A 22718-nucleotide genomic window follows, 5' to 3' on the forward strand; every position below is an offset into this window, starting at 1 on the left:
TGTGGGCCAAAATGCCTTGTTGATGCTAGAGGTCAGAGGAGAATGGGCCGACTGATTCAAGCTGATAGAAGAGCAACCATGACTGAAATAACCACTCGTTACAACCGAGGTATGCAGCAAAGCATTTGTGAAGCCACAACACGCACAACCTTGAGGCGGATGGGCTACAACAGCAGAAGACCCCACTGGGTACCACTCATCTCCACTACAAATAGAAAAAGAGGCTACAATTTGCACAAGCTCACCAAAATTGGACAGTTGAAGACTGAAAAAATGTTGCCTGGTCTGATGAGTCTCGATTTCTGTTTAGACATTCAGATGGTAGAGTCAGAATTTGGCGTAAACAGAATGAGAACATGGATCCATCATGCCTTGTTACCACTGTGCAGGCTGGTTGTTGTGGTGTAATGGTGTAATGGGGGTGTTTTCTTGGCACACTTTAGGCCCCTTAGTGCCAATTGGGCATCATTTAAATGCCACGGCCTACCTGAGCATTGTTTCTGACCATGTCCATCCCTTTATGACCACCGTGTACTCATCCTCTGATGGCTACTTCCAGCAGGATAATGCGAAGAGTCACAAAGCTCGAATCATTGCAAATTGGTTTCTTGAACATGACAATGAGTTCACTGTACTAAAATGGCTCTCACAGTCACCAGATCTCAACCCAATAGAGCAACTTTGGGATGTGGTGGAACGGGAGCTTCGTGCCCTGGATGTGCATCCCACAAATCTCCATCAACTGCAAGATGCTATCCTATCAATATGGGCCAACATTTCTAAAGAATGCTTTCAGCACCTTGTTGAATCAATGCCACATAGAATTAAGGCAGCTCTGAATGTGAAAAGGGGTCAAACACAGTATTAGTATGGTGTTCCTAATAACCCTTTAGGTGAGATGTAAAGTTTAGGCATAGAAATCATTATTAGTGTAATATTTATTCTGGTTTGTTGCTTTAAAGCAGTTTGGAAAGAAAAACGTAATGATTGAAGTTGTACCCTTATGAAAATTAACCATGGTTTTATTGTGGTAAAAGTGTAGTAACCATGGTGTTTTGGTGTATTGATTACTATCAGCAAAACCATGGTTTTACTACACTAACCATGTTTTTTTTTTTAACTATAGTAAAACCATGCTTAATTTTCGTAAGAGTAGGCATGAAGTGAAATTTTTAACTGACTTCACTTTCAGCATTTTTGACAAATAACAAAAGATTTTATGAATTGAAGTAATTAAAATATTGAATGACGTATTTTTTTTATTCAAGTTGTATTATTCAAGTGTTAATTAAATGCTAAGCGGTATATTGGCACTAGAGGTCGCTATAGACCCATAAATGACTCCATAAGATATTTGGAGAACGTGACCTCTCTGCAAACAAGAGACCACAACATGCACTGATGTCACTCATGCTACCTTTATTATTAATAACCATTATTATCATACTGTTGATAGTGTCCATTTTCGTTTTAATCAGTTAAAAAACACTCAAAGTAGATTATGGTCATCCGTATTAAAATATAAATCTGAAAAGAGTAAAAAAAGAAAGATTTTATATATAAACTGCATTCTTATTGTTGGTAAATTTTATGTCAGTGCAAGTGGTCACATATTTTAATAGAATGGGATTTATAATATTATCACTAAGAATGGTTTAAATTGTGCTGTTTATTTGCTGATTTTAATGGGACAATCTACAGTGTCATAAAATGTTTTGCTCTTGGGGCATGTTGTCACAAGAGTAAACTGGTCAATAAATGTTAAATAGCTTTTATTGTAGCTTTTATGTGCAAGTTTCGCTACTTATATTAATCAAAATAAAAGTTTATTTTCCATCAACACCCAAACACCTCCACCAATAATTTGGACATTTTGGAGCTGTATGCATTTTTAAAAATGTATATTAAGAATCATCTGCATATAATATGTGTTTCGTTTCACTATGATTTTTAGATCAGAAAGCAACCGTTAAAAAAATGTATTGCGGTGACGTCAGACGCATCTGTCATGACGCTTAAAGATGTTTGAGGTTGTTGGCGGGTTGAGATGTTTCCCCTGAGTGCTTTTACCGCAGCAGAAATCAATAGAGACTCAGACTGTCACCCTCTCAGCCCGACGTCTGCTCTCTCCAAACCTCTGTGATGTCTCTTCATCACCCATCGCTGAATCATGTCAGCTTTCTCGCTCTGATTTTCCCGCGCAGCGTCGGTGACACGCGAATCAAAAACAACTTTGATTTCGCACCATCTGAGGTACCAACTAAAAATGTTAAACATTTCCATTTAACCTCTTTTGGGCTAAAAGGATAACTTCGAAATATTGATTTTTTTTCTTGGCTTCTTACAGTCGTAACGTTTTAAGACCGTTTTACAAAGGAGAGGCATCGTGGTTTGTAAATGAGTGAATAGTTAGCTTCATTTTATTATTATTTTATTATATTGAAGTATTAAACAATAAGTCAACTTTAAAATAAAATTCATGCTGTGGTTTACCTCATGTCTATCTAAACCTTTATGACATTTTTCTTACAAACAAAATGAAATGTTTGGATTTAACGTTCTTACATATAACGTTGTTGTTCTGCAATGGTCTTAAAAAACTAAAAATAATATTTTTATGTTCCAATTTTGTGAAGTCTCCTAACGACATACAATCTTTTGATAAACTGCCATTATTTAATTCAATAAGAATTGATAAACCATTATAAACCGTTAATGTATCTGCAGCTCGATCTCTTTTACACAAGAAATCTATCTGCCTTTCAAACATTTGAGAATATTTGGGTGCTTTATATGTCAGCTCGTATGTCTTTTCTTTCTGTGCTCTATGCAGGCAATCTTTACATGTTTCTTTTGTGAAAGTTAAAGAATTGTAAAGTGTGTTTTGGAGTGAAAATTACTATTGATCTATGCACCTAAACCAATCGTTCTTTCACGTTTAGTTTCATTTGGATTACAGTGGCCATGAAAGGGTCTAAGGTCGTGTTCACACTTGAAGTTCGGTTCACTTAGCCTGGACCAAAAAAGATAATATTTGTTTACAGTTCGTTTAGCATTCACACTGGGATTTTTTACTGTGAACCAAATAAGGATAAGGTCACAACTTGATTGGTCAGCTTTTATGATGGATTTTGCGGACCATCTAATACAATTATGTGTACTAAGCTAAACGCACTCATTGTATGCATGTACATAAGGGTATTTTTACCCACGGAAAACTCATGAAGATCCAATTATATAAAAAAGTCAAAACAGCAGCAGGAATTAATTCATTATATGCACAAATGAATGTAGAATAAATTCTCTTCATATTAACAAATAGTCATTTTTGGGGTCGCATCTTGTTATGACTTCCTGTTATTGGTTTGTTTAGATGTTTTTGTTCTGTGTTGCGTTTACATTTCAGTCGAACCGCACCAGAGGGAAAGTTTACACCTGGTATCAAGATGCGTTTTGGTCGACCGGATCGCAAGTGGCCTCATTTTTAAAGCATGCATACACAAAAAGCCACAGTGACGTTCATATTTATGTAAACAATCTTTGACGTAGAAAAATGCATAGCACCACGTTATAGTCTGAGCAGACGTACCCACTTTTGCTTGTCAGAGTGCTGCATGTTTTTGGAAATATAATCTATTATTTAATCTCTAACAGGATTTAAACATTGACAGGGGGCTCTTTAAAAAATGTTAATGACAAAATTATGCATAGTTTACGAGGCGGAGATCTAAAACTGGTTAGCTGCGCACAATTTCAATATATCTTAAAAATATTATTTGCGATTGATTGATTTCACATCTAAAAATAGAGCCATACACGTGTTTTCTGTGAATATTTTAATTCTATGAATCACACATTTGCACTTTTTGATCAATTCATCACGGTTTCAGTGCAACATTTAATACATGAGACCCCAGTGTTCGCATGGCAGCGTTCACACTTACTTAAAGGCAGGGTTTATGATTTTTGAGAAACGCTTAACACTCAAAAGGGAGTTCGGCCGAGTACCAAAACAAACTTGTAGCCAAGTCTACCAAAAGAATGTCTAGATTCTATTTAGGGTAGGGGCGTGTTTGTTTAGGTGATTTCAAATATCAACATTGGCTTTCAGAGATCATGCACCCCGCCTTTATATGTACTGCACCAACAGAGCAGCAATCGCACAAGAGTTCATTTTAATCGAACCTTATCTGCCAAGTTTGAGAGCTGAACAATTGTCTTTCTGAACCAATATAAACCAATTAATGTAAACATGAAGTGCCTGGTTCAATTATACAGTTGGTAAACTTGATTATCTATTTTCCCATAGATTTATACTGACCATAGGTTAGCACTACGGGTCAAGGGTTAATAAAAACATCCTTTTCTATGCCCTTAAACTCTTCTGCTAAGACTGATAAACCCCAGTGCAAACTAAAGCCTTTAATCACAATGTTATTAGATAAACTCCATCAGATCAGTATATAAATCTCTCCATCCAATTACAAGATGTAATATTTCTGGTAATGAGCTCCAAGGTCTGTGCTGGAGTTAATCCCCATCCAATGCTGCACAGATCAGATGTTGATTCTGTTATTAAACTCCCCCAAAATCTGAAAAGCAGGTAGAAGGAGAGCTAGTTCTCATGTTTAAAGTTTCTGAAATGTAAACAGCAGTCTAATGTTTGCATCTACAGCATTTAAAGGGATACTCCATCAAAATGACCCCATGATTTACTCACCCTCAAGCACACCGAGATACACATGTCCATCATCAGAATCAGGGAACAACATCTGACTTTTAAGCCCAAAAAAGTGCATCCATCCTTCACAAAAGTAATCCACAAGGCTCCAAGTGGTTATTAAAGGTCTTTTGTGGGTAATTGATGTGATTTTGTAAGAAAAATTCCATATTTTAAACTTTATAAACCGTAATAGTCTATAATAACTAGCTTCTGATAATGACGCCATCTTGGACATCTTGGCGCAATGTACCTATGAAAACAAGAGCTCAATATGCTAAAACTCCAAGATGGCACCATTACCGGAAGCTTTATTTTTTGTCTAACAGTAGTTGCGTTTCCATTAAAGATTTGCTCAAAAATGTAGCCCTATTTTCTAAATGTCGACAAAAAAACTATTGGGAAATGATGCCATTTCCGTTAACTGATGTTTAGTCATGCAACTAAGAGCTGTCGACTCCCGAATAACTTTTGCGGTATTTTGATGTCATGCCCTTGAAGTTGAAAACATCTCTTCTCTCTTGTTCTCCAATCAAACATACCCCACCATATTTAACCCTGGAAGAACACAAGAAGATTTTGGATAGCAGCAATTAAAGGCGCTCTAAGCAAATCTTTGTGACGTCACTTCTTGTTGACGTTCGTAGTGTTGTCAAACAAAACCTAGCGTAGCTAACTCCTCCCCTCCCCCTTCCTTCCGTGCTTTCTGTACGAGTCTTGAACATGCCCAACCCCCACTCGCAAATCCTTCTTGTTGTTTATTGGCTGGAACACGTTTGTTATGTTTCGTGGTGGTAGGTTTGACCACTTTGTTTTTGTTGCAGTTTGTGGAGCCTGGGCTGTCTGCTGGGACCGCATTTTTTTTACAGTGTGTTCAGGGGACAGGCAGCAGATAGCGAGGAGATGTTTACTGTATGAAACATTAAAATGTGTTATGGCCGAAAACGCATGAATTCGCTTAGAGCACCTTTAACAGTGGCCAAATTTGACCCTGTGGGTTCTCCAAGGTTAAAGAACGATCACATATAAGGTTTATTGTTATTTAACCATTTAAATTGCCGTTTTTTATATTTTAAAAATAAATGTATTTTAAAAATAAATATATTTTAAACCATTTAGATTCACGATGCATTGAAAGAAAAACTTTGTGCACATAACAGGTTTATAAAGATTAAAATTAAATATATTTTCAATTACTAAAATATACATATACTTTATTATTAAATACATGCATATACATGTTATAGTACTTATACTTTATACATTTAATTCAAACTTTTATATTTTGTTGTATGGGTTTTTTGCCCCCGAAATACATTTCGAAATTTATGTTAATATATAACGGTTAAAAATAAATATATTTTCAAATTCAAAAAATATATTTAATTAAGCTTTACTTTCTAGAAGATGTATTTAGCATATACTGTATTTAAAACCTATAATTGGCCTAAAAATTATGTATTGTAAGTTTGTAAGGAGTGTCTTATTCAAATAGTACGTGTCAGATCCGCAGATGTCTTGATAATATTTTTCAAGTACTTAAAAAGAGGAAATTTATAAATATTATGCATAACACGTTTCATTTAGTTTCACCTATGTACTGTCTGTTACTCATTTACTGTAATTCAATTTGTGTTATATCACCCACATTGATTGCTCAATATCGGCATCGGCCATAAAAACATTTGTGTAGTTTACTGACATCAGGGTTTCCCGCAGCACATTTCAGTTGAGGCGGCCCGCCTAAGCTTGGAAACCCTACCGCCTTAACTAGGTCGTCCAAAAAAAAAACAAATTCGATGCACAAAAGGCCGTCAACGGCATCTCGTAGAATAGCGCGTACGCGCGCCACACGGCCGAAATGAGAAAGACGTGGTCCGGACCGTCACTGTCTGGAGGATAATTAGACAGTTGATAAAACATCTCGGAGAATAGCGCGGACGCACTTCACACCGCGAGCGTGCACGCACGCCACACGACCGAAATGAGATAAAGACGTGGTCCGTCATGTCTGGAGGATAGCCAGTTGATAAACCGCGTGTCCGTGAGAACTGTAAGTGGACTTATGTTTTGGGTTTATTTAAGCATGTTATTGTATTTGTCTATAGTTCTTGCCAATTTAAAGTAAGTTAGCTGGTGATTTTGTTGTTTGAGCAACCTGCTAGCTAGGTTTCATGTGCCTGTTGATTCGATATAATTGTTGAGCGCTTTGCTCACTTTATTTATGTGCGTTATTTAAATGTTACAGTATACTCCTTTAAGATAATGTAATTAATAGTGGGAAATAATCAGTTTTTACAATTTTTGCGCCATTTATCATCGTTCGCTTGACGTTCTACAACATCTGCTTCAGTTTGTGTTTATTAACCCTTTAGTTTCACTTCATCATGCAGCTATTCCCATTAGAGGTATCTGTTAAAAACATTTAATTCATTAATAATCTAGTATGTGTTCATTTTCTGTCATAGTTTCGTCAAAATTAAGTTTTATTTGAGTGTTTTAAATTAAAATATTACAATTTTCATCATGACGCAGACACCCCGCCTATTTGATTGCAACGACCTCTACCCCCCCCCCCCACTTGTCCAACCCTACACCTTAACTAACAAAATTTCTGCGGGAAACCCTGGACATTGTGTTGTGTTCTAACTTAAATTAAAAGGTTCTCATCCAAAATTTTATTAGAATACAACAAATGCTCTTATGGTTAATACATTTTCATTATTATACATGGTCACAATTATAGGTATAAACTACAAATGAGCATCCCTTATAAGTGCAAAGTTGCTGATGAATCATGATCTAATTTTATTTTACGCATTTATTCAATACAATTTTACAGCTAAACGAGTAAAACAGCATATCATATAAACACCAAGTCATCTATTATCATTTCTCAGTGTGATCCCAGAGCTTCTCCTGAGAGGTTTCATAGGCTGCAGTAGTGAGCTGCAAAAGAGAGTATTTGAATCTGATGATGATTTTTGGGGCCTGTATTATTCTCATCTTATATACGTATGGTGATGCGCATTCTAATAATCGAATACGTAAAGCATGTACTTAAAATTCAACACTCAAAACTTCAATACGTTCCCCATCAGATGCTGTGTAATGCATAAGAGACAGGTGCAGCATGCATACTTGCCTGCGTGAGCAATCTTGTGTTTGCATCTAAAGAGAGGTCGTGGTCTCAACTCGCTGCGTGATGCTGGATGGTGAAGCCAGGCGCAATGAGTGTTCCAGCGGCTCTCTCTCTCTCTCTGTCTGCAGAGGACACAACAGATGTGGATTTACATACACCCCCCTTATCCCGCTCTCTGATGAGATTATCCGGGAGGGCCGAGAGAGATTTGTGCTTAATACACGCCTCGAGCCGAGGCCCTCAGAGAGAGCGGAGGACAAAGCAGAAGGGGAAAATGTCAAGCTTGCCAGACGAGAACAGGACAACAAACTGCTTGTGTTGGTCCTCCAGCGTTGTCCCTGACAAGAAGGTAGCAGGATTAGCATCTCATAATGGCTCAGGCAATGCTATCAGCGATTACTGCAAGATGAGGACTCTTAAAACGTGGATCCGGCCAAGACAAATAACTTACAACTTCAGCCTGGCTGTTTGACAAGCAGAAACCTGTGTAGACAACCTGATATTGCAGAGATTTGTATACAGTGGCAAGAAAAAGTACGTGAACCCAGAATGAACTGGTTTTCTACAGTGATTTGCCATAAAATGTGATCTGATCCTTATCTAGGTCACAACAATGGACAAACACAATGTGTATAAGCTGACAACACAAATAATTCTAGTTTCTTGTGTCATTTAAAAAAAAAACATTTGTAAGTGAACCCATAGACTAATTACGTTAATGAAAGCCAATTTGTGTCAGAAGCTGGCAAACTGGAGTTTAATTAATAAAATAAGTTTAAAGGTGTGGTTTAGTGATACTTTTATTGATAAAAAGACAATCAAACATTTTAAGATTGCTGCCCTTAAGAAGAATCAACTCTTATGAACCATGCCTCGCAAGAAGGAGCTTTTTTAAAGATATCCAATCAAGAGTTGTTGCACTCCATAAGGCTGAAAAGGGATACAAAACAATCGTAAAATGTTTGGACATCCTCAGTCGACAGTTAGACAAATTGTCTATGAATGGAGACAGTTTAATATTGAAGCTACCCTTCCAAGATGACTCCTAAGGCACAACGCAGAATACTCAATGAAGTAAAGAAGAACCCATGAGTAACAGCTAAAGGCTTGAAGACATCATTGGAGCTGGCACACATCTCTTGTCTACCATACGTTAGTCTTTGAACAGGCATTTGAACACCACGGAGGAAACCGCTGCTCTCCCGAAAAACATTGCTGTGAGCCTGAAGCTGCAAAAGACCACCTTGGCAAACCCCAGTGCTACTGGAAAAATATTTTATGGACTAATGAAACAAAAGTTGCATTTTTTTGGGAAAATACTATGGCGCAAAAGGGCACAGCTTACCAACATCAAAACATCATCCCAACAGTGAAGTATGGTAGAGGGAACATCATGATTTGGGAATGCTTTGCTACCTCAGGGCCTGGACCACTTGCCATCATCAAGGGAAAATGATTTCCCAAGTTTAACAAAATATCCTACAGAATAATGTCAGGGTGGCTGTAGAGGCTCAGTAGAGGTTGGTTGATGCAGCAGGACAATGACCTTAAGCATTGAAGTAAATCCACCCCAGACTGGCTTAAGAAAAACAAAACGGTTAGAATGGCCTAGTCAAAGCCCCAAAACCTTAAACTGTGGAATGACCTCAAGAAAGCATTTCACACCAGACATCCAACAAATGTGTCTGAGTTGAAGCGGTTTTGTAAAGGGGAATTGGCATAAAATGCCTTCTGAATGATGTGCAGGTCTGATTTAGAACTACTAAAAGTGCTCGCTTGAAGTGTTTGCTGCCAAAGGAGGTTCAACAAGCTACTAAATACAAGGGCTCACTTACATTTTCCTCCAGCACTGGGAATGTTAAATGAGTGTTTTCAAACAAAACACAAGAAAGTAGAATTTTTTGTGTGTTGTCAGCTTATGCACATTGTGTTTGTCTATTGTTGTGACCTAGATGAGGATCAGATCACATTTTATGGCAAATCACCATAGAAAACTAGTTCATTCCTGGGGTTCACATACTTTTTCTTGCTACAGTATTTTATGAGTTGGTTAATTCATATTAATTCATACAAAGTGAATTTTACAAAATGTCATCAGACTAAGACATATGATATTGCATCTCTAAATTCATCCCCCTTCAACCTTAAAACGAAAAAGAGGTATTGTGGTAAAACAGTCAACTTACCTTACTGATTATTCCCTAAAAACACAAAGACATATTTTAATAGGAAATAAACACAAGCAAGATACCACGGCAGTCCAATAGTCCACCTGGTGCTCTGAATTCATGCATTGAGGGATCTCGCGTCCATCGCCAAAGTCTTCAATTATGCAGCAGGCATTGCGTTGGACACCTGAACCTGTCATGGTCCTGTATGAATCAGCTTATGATTCATAATTAAACTGTTTGTGAGGCCTGCGTTTGAATATGAAAGCTGTGACAGAGTGGCCTTGTCCAAAAAGCGCATGCTATATTGATTACTGGTCTTCAGAGATACTTGGCCTTGACATTTCCAGACGATTCCCACGTTGTGTTGTAAGTTTAATTCGTTCTGCTAGCGTGGACTCTCTCTCTCTTTCTCCAGCTGAGGGCACGACCCTAAATTAATCCCTCAACATCCACAAGCTCTGGTTCGGTGTTATCAGTAAGTTAGAGTCCAAACTCTGCATCTGAAAAGGAGTTAAAGGTGGTTTATAATTATGGACTGTGTTAATTTACTTGTGCTAATCGCTCAGGTGATGGGTTGTTTATTCTGATACTGACAGGTCACAAGAGTCAAAACCCAATTATATGCTTGATTTACTTTATCCTAAGCTGTTTCCCTCCAGTCAGGACTCTCAATGGATAACAGGGGCAGGGTAGTGATGTGTGTACATGTGCTTTAGTGTTTGTGGATCCGGTGGTATATGAATTACAAGTAGTTTAGTTATGAATGATTACTCGTGAATGTTCATTTGGGTTTGCCAGTTCTGATAACAGTGAGTTTATATTATAATGTGATTTGTTTTGGAAATTGTTTTTAAAAACTTCTTGTATGACAGGTCAAGTCTTATATTCTAATTATGAGATTATGAGCATCAAAGTTTGATATCAGTTATTGATTTCAGCCATTTATAGCGGTTCAGTTCTGTGATTTGGTTCAATTGCATTCATATCAGCAGCAAAATGTACCACAGTCCACACGAAATGTACCCCAGATCACCATTTTTAGGCAGACTCGGGTGCGCTTCGCAGGTGTGCGTCAACCGGACCAGGGTGTACACCAAAAGTGCTAGTGTGGAACCCCCCTTAGGGCGCACTCACACTATCCAAACTAAACCTCACTCTGATGCATTTAACCCCTAAAGACTGGTTTGTTTGACTAGTGTGATTGCTCTGTACTGCACCCAAACGCGGTTTGGTTAACTGCGCCCTGGCGGGCTTGCAGAGGTGGGTTCGAGCGTGGTTCACTTGTGCTCAGGCGTGGAACGCGGAATGTGATTGCAAATCGCACCAGAGCACATTTCAAAAAGGAGAGACGTCTATTGCGCCACCACTCACCTTCATCTGCCTTCGTAAAAAACCTTCTAATGCGCACAGCAGGGTTACGTAAATGTCAGAGCTGCACAAGTGACAGATCAACTAAGCAATGTGATAGCATGTGAGGGGGCTGTGTATCATTGCACCCCAAAGGAGAGGACTCTGGGTATAAAACACAGACACGACATTACGATGGGTTCCAGTACTTTACTTTCTGGTTTGTTCAATACAATCGCATCCTAATGATGAAAGCATGCCCAGGCTCGGACTGATAAAAGTACAATGTGAGTGAGTGATTCTGGGGGAGTAGGGAAGGGGGACAATCGGGCTTGGGCATGGTTTGGTTTGGTTTGGTTAGTGTGAGTGCGCCCTTAGTTAACATTAGTTGCCTACAAGAAATGTATCTGAAGCCACAAATTCAACCCCAGGAACAAAAGCTCTGAGAAATAATCACATTCTGAAATTATCCACTGGTTGCATCTTCTTACGAACTGAATAATCTCACTGAAACCATCTTCTTCAACTGTTTGTGGAAATCAACTCTGAAACCAGACAGAGAATACAAAATGGTTTATTTAGTCAAGACAATCCTGGATTCCAGATGGTTGACAGATACATTGTGGTTGGCGGAACACATTGTTTTCCACGACCCATAGATTATTGTTGTTCCTCTGTGCCCCACCTTTCTGAAACGTGTAGATTTTTTACAAACCTCATTGTTCTGAAATGCGTAGTGTGCTCTGCTATCCAGTGCATTGTGATTGGCTGAATACCTCAAGCATGTGATATTTTGAATATAAGCTCCCAAAACACAGCGTCTCCACGACATGGTGGGGGCCACAATACTACTGTGAGAATAAAAGTTAGGCCTTCTTTCTTCACGTATACATTTGGGCGATGTTATGCAAATCTTCCCACAAAGTGATGTAGATATGTTTGAATGAGGCGTTTTAGGAGCCTTCACTTTTAGAAAAGAATGTCTCTTTGGGTTTAAAACTTTAATCTTTGCGACTTTACAGATCTTCTATATGCACAAACAGATTAAAACCCCAAAGACAAAGGAAAATATAAGATCCTATCATATGAACCCTTTGAAGTGTACTCATACATTAATGGAATGTTAAAGTGCACGCATTTCCTTATTTTGAGCTTTACAACAAGCGACAAATATCAGAATTGGACTAAGGAAATGTTAGACATTATTCTGTGATGTACTCAGTCTCGTCTCCTCTTTTTGTGAAACTAGAACAAAGAAAAATTCCTCTGTAGTGAATTCAGTGGGAAAATGTTTTATTAATTGCCATATGCTTATTGATTCCTCTTTCAAGCCGGTTCTTTTGTTCTTTCTTTCTGGTGGCAGCAGAAGGATCTGGAAGTTTATGTGAAGTGTCAGAGGTGTCCTTTTGATGTAGATGACAGACCCCATGCTAAGTAACACCTGTGCTGGGTCTGGGCTTGTCTGCTTTGGTCTATTTGCATCTGAACTGCCGGACACATCAGGCCATCAGACAAAACTAATTGAGCCCAGAGAGGCATAATGTTGGGTCGGTCATCTTCTTATCTTACTTGACATTTCCAGAAGTGGGGGATGCCTTATATATACATAAAATGATATCTATCTTTTTCTAATTAATTGTTATGGGGCGATGTTTCAAAGTGCACATTTTTAAACACTACAACATTATTGCTTTTGTGTAAACAACATAAATGCGAAGTAACCATAGACTTTAAAAAAAGATGGATGTAGTGTCCGAATCGTCACCCATAGGTTTCTGAAGATCGTTTTTAAAGCTTAAATTAGGCGGTGTCTGCCGTCGCCATCTTGGCCGCGCGTCACCACGCATCACTTGCGGATATCCGAAAATGGGTAAAAAGGCGGGACATGGGTGAAGCCGATGTGGCTGGTTGCTAAAACCAGGCCCGCCTAGCTCGACTCTAGTGACAGCAGTGGCTGTTTAACTGTCACTCAAGTGGCCACACCCTTAATTATGCAGAACTTTAAGGCTTATTATCATTTAAACGGATGAGTTACAAAGAATTCTCCCCCCTCATAGTTGTCATGAAGGGCAAACTTTGCTATACAGACCAAAAACTATTTTTGTACCAGGCTGTAAACATATTATTTTCTACTGTAAAGTTGGTCTTTTTTAACATGGAGGTCTATGGGAATTGACTCTCTTTTGGAGCCTGCCTCTAGCGGCCAGTCAATGAATTGCAGTTTAAATCACTTCATCAGAGAGATCGGTTATGTCATGCACATGCATATTACAGTTTTTTGAAGTTTATTAATGCATATCTAACAAAATGTACCACGTTTGTACTCCAGAGTTAAACCTACCTCATTGTCCATTTAAAAAATATTGCTCAATGCTTTGGCCATCTTCATTGTTTGTATTTATCGCTCTGTAGAAGAGTGCGTATGTGTGGAGACGTGTAGTGTTTGTTTACATAGTAACCTCGCCATCTACTGGCACGGCACATGTAATACAGCGTTTTTCTGGATATGTGTATACTCAGATCTTTTTGATAACGTGGATAACAGCCTGTGTAGGTAACATTTTCTTACTCTATAGTTGTCATGTAAACTTAACGCTAAAACCTACTTGTAATGTTGTACTGCATGACTGATCTCAAGACTTTGACTCGCTGTCTGTAGCTTCTAGCATCTTTAAGATAGCAGGATGCTGTTTGTGTAACTACCAGCAGGTAAGCCAGCATCAGTAGGTAACTCACAAATGCCATGTACCATATTGTGAACCCCTCATTGCCGCCTATGGCACTTCATACCCACTGTGTGATCTTCAATAGAAAGTGAAATATTCACCACTTCCATCGACACACCAGAAGCACAGCTCCGAATGTAAAATGCCAGGGGTTAGGAGGTTCATCACACCCACAACATACAATAGTGAGCCTTAAATAGAAAAGTCGCAAATTCTGTACACAATCCGTGAACCGTTCCAAAAAACTTGTTTTCAGGAATGTTTAATATTAGCGCACCCACAGTGTTTTATTTCTTAAACATCTCTAGCTTAATCACAGCATTATATTTGTTTGAACAGAGCAGCCATGTATTTATAATGATAGATGTCTACCTCACCTCATTTTGTATTTATAAGCTTTAAAACCTCCCGTGCCATACTGACGCCTCTGCTTAGAACAGGTGGTACATTATTAAAAACTCCATGCTCCTTAGGTTGTCTTTGATATTACTCATCTCATTTAGGATTCACTTTATAGATGTAAATACCAGGAGTCAAGGGAACTGTTATTAGGTAACACCCACACTCTCACACCGTCACTTCAAATGCTTTAATAAGGACAGATATGAAAAGCCAGATGAAAAGTGTCGCACGCTGTACGTTCTGTGGTATGGTGTCCACTAACATTGCAGATAGAGACCAAAATGAAATATTACATTAATATTATGATAGGTTGATCAGATAAATAAAATACTTACTTCATTTGTAATATAATGTGTTATGACCCTCACATGTATCTGGAGAGCAATATGTTTATTAGTGCCGGGATAACATATGTCACTATGGGTGCTGATGAAGAGAACTGGGTTGAGGCAACTGAGAGTGTAATGGTGTACTGATGTTTCCGAAAACATTTCCTGTGAATGTCCCTGCAGGTAACATGTGTATTACGCATGTTTATTGCTGGAGGCAACAAGCTTAGTTGGTACAGATCAGGGCCAGTTGAGATGGATTACTGGGGTAAAAAGAGAGCGTTTGCTGGCAGAGAACAGATCCTGACAGCTGTTGGTCCTTGAGGTTCAAACAGCAAGAGCTGCTCACAGGCAACTCTTTTACATGGTAAACAAAATCTGGTGAATCTATTGTACATGGAAGACAAACTATGATCAGTATTTAGTTAAGCAATTTAAAAGGTTCATGCAAAAAAATGTCATTATTTAATCATCTTCATGTCATTCAAACAATGATAGCTTCCTTTATTCTTCGGAACTGACATGCATGTTTATTGTTACAGTGGGATTGGATGGTGACCACCTCTCCAAGCTTCATAAACCAGCTTTACATGAAAGTATGTAGTATAGAGATGCACCGAAATGAAAATTCTTGGCTGAGCCGAATAAAATAAAAAACTCAGCCGAATAACCGGACAATTTAACACCTGTTCACTTCTCTGATCAGATAGCTATAGACAGACTTGTTAAAACTGTTCCATTTACATCCGACCACATAAATGAGTCTTGGCTTAACGGATACTAATCCGATCTTCTATTCCTGCGAAAAATTCAAATATCATATCCATTACTCTGCCTTAAGAAACTTGCAACAACGCTTATGTAGCACTGTATGTTGATGGTCAAGCACGAGTGTTTGTCATTGTAGTACTTCACTGGTTTTAGGAAGTTTTTATTACGTACTGCTGACGCTTATGTCGTTCTCAGAGGAAGAGCTAAAGTCTCTCATTCTCTATGCTTGTGCATTCAGCAGACAAATACCCATCGCCGACCCAGTGTCTTTCTCATACGCTGCATGGTGTTCAGGATGTCTTGATTGTAAATGATAAATGAAACTTGTAGTGCTGTATGTTTTCGCGTCTTTCTCTGACACTTTAAAATTATTTTGCCAACATGTTTTCTGCATTTGCGTATCTCTCACTCTGCGCTGGTTAATTTGATTGGGTCATCAAAGACCTCATTGTTCGGTTTACACTTGTTTTTTGCTATTTTTGGCTGAATCATTTTGTTTGCCGAACATTCGTTGTATTCCTAATATAGTACTTTTGTACATTTTCTTGTCTATTTTAACTCTTTCACCGCCAGCGTTTTTAAAAAAAGTTGCAAGCCAGCGCCAGCGTTTTTCATGATTTTCACCAAAGTTTAATGCCAAAGTTTAAAAACGTTTCATCCTACCTTCAGTGGTTCTTTTGTAATCAGCTTTTGAATATGGGTAGGTTTCTGCAAAAACACCACATTTTGAGCAAAAAGCAGAGATAATTTCGTTTTTGTGACGGACTTTTCATAGAGATCCCATTCAGAGCGATCTTTAAAACAGACACGGACATGCAGCCGCTTGCCATAGGGCAATACTTCCGGGTTTAAAAAGTTGTGGAAGGTGGATAATAGCGGTTTTGCGGAAAGACAGAAAATCTCGTCATTGGCGGGGAAGCGTTTTCTCTTAATTGACGAGATATCTCGTCAATGGCGGTGAAAGAGTTAAATAGATTATAACCTAATACATTTTCTAAGATAGTGTGCACAACAAAGCATTTACGCTGGTGGCCTGCGTATATTTTCGATTGTTTCCAGTGGAAGCGCCCCGCTTTTCAAAAACAGGCGGCGGGTTTTGTTTGCGCTTGGTGCCGCATTCAGCATTTTTTTCTGCGCTCAGCGCAGAGTGCCGAGAGTTTAAAAGTCTTTAACTTTGGGTGAAAATCTCAGCTCGTCAATGTCACTTCTCACTCAGCCGTCCAATCACTGTGGAGGGGGGGCGGGACAAATATCGCAACAACCGACCGACGCATCGTTCAACGACTGATAAAGAAATCAGAAGTATCACAGCAACCAAAGCGCTTATCTGAAAAAATCTGGCAAGTGCCTACAGTCGGCGTCTGCCTTGCATTTTCAGCCGCGTTAAAAGGGCCCCTAAAGCTAACAGAATTTACAAAACACTAAGCTAAGCTAATGTCAACAGTCTCCCAAAAGCTTCGAAAGGTCACGCGTGATGTAAGCGAAACTACTGCTCCAGCGTTTACAAGTGTGGAAAAAGAGGACTGTTCAGACCTTGTTGTATGTGGAATGATGCAAATAAATGTCTTTGCGTCATTTAATTATTTAAAATAATCTGCCAGTGTGCGTTTCACATATGTAACACGTGACCTTTCGATGTAATTACATAATACATGAGGTTGCGCTGGTGCGTCACACGGCTAGTGCAATTTGAGAAGTTATGGTTAAAAAGTTTCCCTATTTTTTTGTAAAAATGTTTCGCTAGATAACACCCTTATGCCTCGGTTGGGATCGTTTAGAGCCCTTTAAAGCTGCATTAAAACTGAATCGAAACTGTAAACTCTCAAAGTCCACTAAAGTCCACTATATGAAGAAATATCCTGGAATGTTTCCCTCAAAAAACTTAATTTCTTCTTGAGTGAACAAAGAAAGACTTAAACATCTTGGATGACATGGGGGTGAATAAATTATCAGGAGTAAGTAGAGTAATCCTTTAATGTACAATTGTTGTAACAAACTAAAAATGGCAGAAATATCCCCTAGATTCCCCTGAAGGTGAACCAAACAAAGCATGTTATCTGTTAATACCATAACATATGCTAATTTCTGTTTTTTTTTTGGAAAGCTAAGGTTTGTTTATGGAAAGCCAGTCTTTGAGGTTGCCAGATCTTTGTTTTTAACCAATGTTAACTGTAACGGTGACAGGGCTTCCTTCTGCAAATCCTATGTTGTGATGTGCACAACGGTATTCGCCAAGCTTGGCACAATCACTCTGATAGAGCGAGTCAACATCACTCCAATGCCTTTTGATTATTAATTCATTGCATTTTCCATCCGGTTCGTTTGCTAAGCAGTGTCATCGTGACCGTACCTTACAGTCATCTAACCTGGGTTGAGATATCCGGAGAAGGTGGCCTCCACTCAATAATCCTTGATCTATTTATTACCTATAAGTGAAAGAAAGAAAAATAGTTATAATAAAAACAGTTGGGCTAATATTAAAATGGATGAGCAGTCGCTAATAATACGTGCGTCTTGGAATATATGCAGTATTTAGAGGAAATCACCTAAAGCGCTCTCAGAATAGATAAAAATGTAATCATACAGTATATCGGCGCCTTTCCATTTAAGGAATCCATTCACCAGCGCAGTCTCGCTTTTCCAGCCATTATTCAACTGCAATGCAAACCATATTCATCATTGTGTTTTAATCACATCAAAAAGAAATATAGTTCTACCCCAGGGTGCTGGCAGGAATATAGAGTCCTCCATGATGTTATTGTTTCCAGCACTGCCAAACAATCTCAAAAATTGACTTAGAATAAATGTATTTTTAATATGATAACTCAACCCTTGTGAATACAGAGGCACTCTGTCAATTGTTCTTGCTGAATGCGTCGCATTACAGATGTAATGCGGGAGTGCTTGTGATATTAAACCTGCGAGCGCTGCCTTTCAAACTTTGTTCCGGCTTTCTGGATAACATTCTCTTTCCTTCAGCTTAACTAAATGCCCTAACAGATGAGATGAATGCATTGCTTTACAGAGTCAGCGTGTGTTATTGCAGATGCTCTGTGTGTTCCTCCCGGTGTTAAGATACGTGCTAATCCGATCTAGGATGCACTTTTGATGCACTTTTCATTAATCTGATTTCAGCTTAGTGCAGTTTAAAGAATATACCTATGTGAAACCTTGTAATTAGATATAAACGTACATATCAACTCTTCAGAAGTACTGTTCGTGCTTTCGCTGTATCGTTGTACAAAAGAACTTCTAGACAATTCTAACTACATTCGAGTTTATTTAATGTATAGCTGTTAGTGTGGGCACACACAGTAGGTTTAGACACTATATATACTGAAGCTGTTTTTCATAGTAGTGACTATTGCCCTTAAGTGTAATTTATAGCCGTGCGTAAGTTCCACGCCATAGGCTATGCCTAGGCTGTTCGTAGCTCTGCGTAATCATGCCAAATATTTAACAACGCATCCGTTCTACGCGGACAGCAAGCGCTGTGATCCACTAGAACCCCTCCCACCAGGTCAAAAATATCTGCGTTGCATTCCTAAAGAGGCATTTCTGCTTGCGACAGTAAAAACAAAGATGAGCCAAGTTGAGAAGTGATTTAACTCAAACTACGACAAAAGTTGCTCCTACACAACAAGCTGCTTGCTTCTTCTTTGTTTGTGGGTTTACTGGCCAATCTGCTTCTTCTTTGGCTGTTTTTTGTACGCCCGCCCCTTTGATTGCCACGCCCCCCGGCCCGCCCACCTGCACAACCCTACCACCTTAACTAACAAATTTTCTGCGGGAATCCCTGCATATCACGTCTTTTGTGCACTCAAGTTGAAAGTGAAACAGTTGCGATGCGCATCAATTTTTCAGACACTTCCACACCGCATCGAGTAAAAAACATTTCAACTTTTCAGAATGCCACAAGCGCACCGCAGGTCATGTGACAAGAAATTATGCGCTTAGCATTTTCCATACATATTTAGGCGCAACATGTGAATGACCCCTTAAAAGGTAAAAAAGAATCAAAATGGAGAATCTTTGGAGAATCAAAAATGTTTTTTCTATGGCATCACTCAAATAACTCTTTCAGCATCTTTATTTTTAAAAGTTTATGGGTGCTTTTCCAGACAGGGTTTTGATTAAGGCCTGACTAGGCCTTAGTTAAATTAGGACATTTAATTAGTTTTTACAAACATATCTTGCAAAAAACATTATGGGTGTTTATCTTGAGACAAAACAATGGCACCGATGCATTTAAAGATATGTGAGTGCAAGCTGTTTTTATTTAAGATAACTCCAACATGCAATTCAGTCTGGGACTAGACTAAAACCCTGTCCAGGAAACCGACCCTGAAAGTTTATGTCTGGTAAAGCAGCAACAATGCAAAATAGTAAAAAGTGCTACAAAAATATAAATGAGAACTTAGTTAATTTTTACTATAAAAAGGGACATTAATTGGTTAATTTAAAGATTGTAGAGAAACGGCATTGTTAAGTAAATGTTTACAATAAGGTTGTATTTTTTAACATTAGTAATTCGTGTTAATTCATAAACAAGTCGTCAACGTGTTAATTTATGTAATTTCATTATTTACTTATACTTTCTTTAATCAAAAGTTGTTAAAATTAGCTACACTCTTAAAAATGAAGGTTCAGCCCTTTATCCAGCGATCTTGATTCCAGTTCTCAGCAGCACCGGAAAACGTCAAATCTCGCATTCGTTATAAATTTCAATTCAAATATTGCGCCTCAGGAAGCTTTTTACGACACACTGCATTACCGCACTGATATCAAATGCTCATTGGCTCTTGCATGCTACCTCCCAGATTTGGGACATTGATTGTCGTCTTTCAGTTGATGTACTTTTGAAATTTGAAATGTGTGCCTTGACAGACAAAAGTTCTCGTGGATGAATAACCCAAAGCTATGTGGTATAGCTCAAAATACCATACAGATCATTTATTATAACCTGTAGGTGTGAGCAAAAAATTTGCCGTTTTGGGCTGTGTCCTCTAAAATGCAAATAAGCTAATGAAATACAAACCCTGATCACCGTAATGGTGGTTTGTTAAAATTGAAACTTAATTGTGCTGTCACTTTTTCTCTCTCTTTCTCTTTGCAATAAATGGCAGTGCCGTGGTTGGATAGTGCAGATTAAGGGGCAGTATTGATACCAATGTGTTGATAGCACCGCAAAAGTTTTCACAATGCCATAGAAGAACCATTTTTGGCTGAATGCTTTCATAAAGAACCTTCAAGATCTAAAGATCTGTTTCACAAAGGCTTCTTTGTAGTGTAAAGAGGTATAATTATGGTTCTTTGACTGATTGGTTCTGCTAAGAACCTTTTAGTGGACTAAATACTGGTGTGGCTTCAAGTCTGCATGTTAGTTGAGAAAAAAAAAAATATTTTAAGCATCCAAAACATTACACCTATACGCCTTTAAATAAAAATTATGCAATTATTCAATCAAATATCCCAACTATACGAGTAGTGCATATCACTCAATATGACAAATAATCAAAACAAGTATTTGTTCCCATTACTAAAACCAGATCATTTTGTTTCCTGTTTGCAGGTGTACAAAATTATTCTCAGTCTTCCATTTAAATAAGCAAACAAGGCATCCAAAGACAATGCGAGGTGACATCTTAATTAGCCAATCAACCGTCGGCATGCCGTTACCTGCACGTCAGGCTCTCGCTGAATGCGTCACGTGGGGACAACAGCCTCATGTTTCGTTTGTGGCACCGTGGCGAGCGAAGCGGTATTTGTGCTGCTAGGACGGGAGCTGCTAAGGGACGCAGGGGTGCCTAATGATCCTTTCAATTAAAGAGGAGCCCTGAGGCTACAGCGCAGCTGTCCGTTTCAAACGCCTCCTTCTCTTAACGCCCGCCTGAGCCTCCTCGACGTGCGGGAGTGTTTAAGTCAATATTATTTTAGAGACTGCCTCCCATCTATTATTGAGTAAATTGAGCCATCAGCGTCTGTGGCCGTTTTGAACCCTAAATGAAATCTATTTGCCAAAGGCCTGAAGGACCTGCAGTATAATACAGTAATGTTGCGCGCGAGGTGCTTGGCAGGAGCTCATTAGGAGAATGAATAATAACAGCAAGGATAAGTCACCCTTAAATCTGAATTACGCTGTAGTTTACTTTAGATTACACGTGTCAATATGACACGGTTTTTGGCAATGCTTGTGTTCAAACAAAAGAAACACATTTATTGCTAATGCTTGCCAACAGAAGAAGAAAACTGTTTTAAGAGAAAAACGTCTTGTGTGTTTTGTTGTTGACATCAAAAGCAAAGCATCCATCCAACTCTAAGGAATGTTCATAACATTTCATCGCTCTTAAAAATAAAGGTGCTTAAAGGTTCTTCACAGCGATGCCAAGAACCTTTTTTTGGTTCCTCAAAGAACCATATCTTCTATAGATTTGTATAATCTGAAGGTGTTTAAGGCTTTGATTCTCAAACATTTTCAGCGTGCACCCACCCTTGTGTACGGTGCATCCTTTCATGGCCCCCAAAAAGAAAATTTATGACATAAAACATTTGAACATTTTAAAATTTGAATTAAACAAAACATATTAAATTATACAATGTATTGCTGTTGATTAGTAGCCTTATTTTTCTAAGGTTTAATTACACAGAAATTATAATAAATTTATGTATTTTATAATCTGGGAACGCCTGGCACCATCTCACGGCCCCCAGTTTGGAAACCACTGCTTAAAGAACCATTTAGACAAAAAGGGTTCTTCTATGACATCATGAAACACATTTCATTTTAAAAGTGTGCACGCAAAAAAAAAAAACATTGGTTATTTTTAACCCCAAAATGCTAACATTTGTAAATATTTTCTGGGTTACTCGTCCAGGTTTGACCAGATGCTTTGGTTTGACATGTACTAATCTTTTTAAAAACATAAACAATAACCTAGGCTATACATTAGATATGAGTTCACTTGTGAGGATAAAGTGACATTCTATAAACTGTCACTTTTCCTATTGATCCAGTGTTTAAGTGTACGGCACCAGTAAAGCCAAAGTCATAGGTTTGATTTTTGGGGAATTCATACTTATAAAACATGGCTTAATATCACAATGAGTAAA

Source organism: Paramisgurnus dabryanus, chromosome 23 (assembly GCF_030506205.2).
Source record: "Paramisgurnus dabryanus chromosome 23, PD_genome_1.1, whole genome shotgun sequence".
NCBI lineage: Eukaryota > Metazoa > Chordata > Actinopteri > Cypriniformes > Cobitidae > Paramisgurnus > Paramisgurnus dabryanus.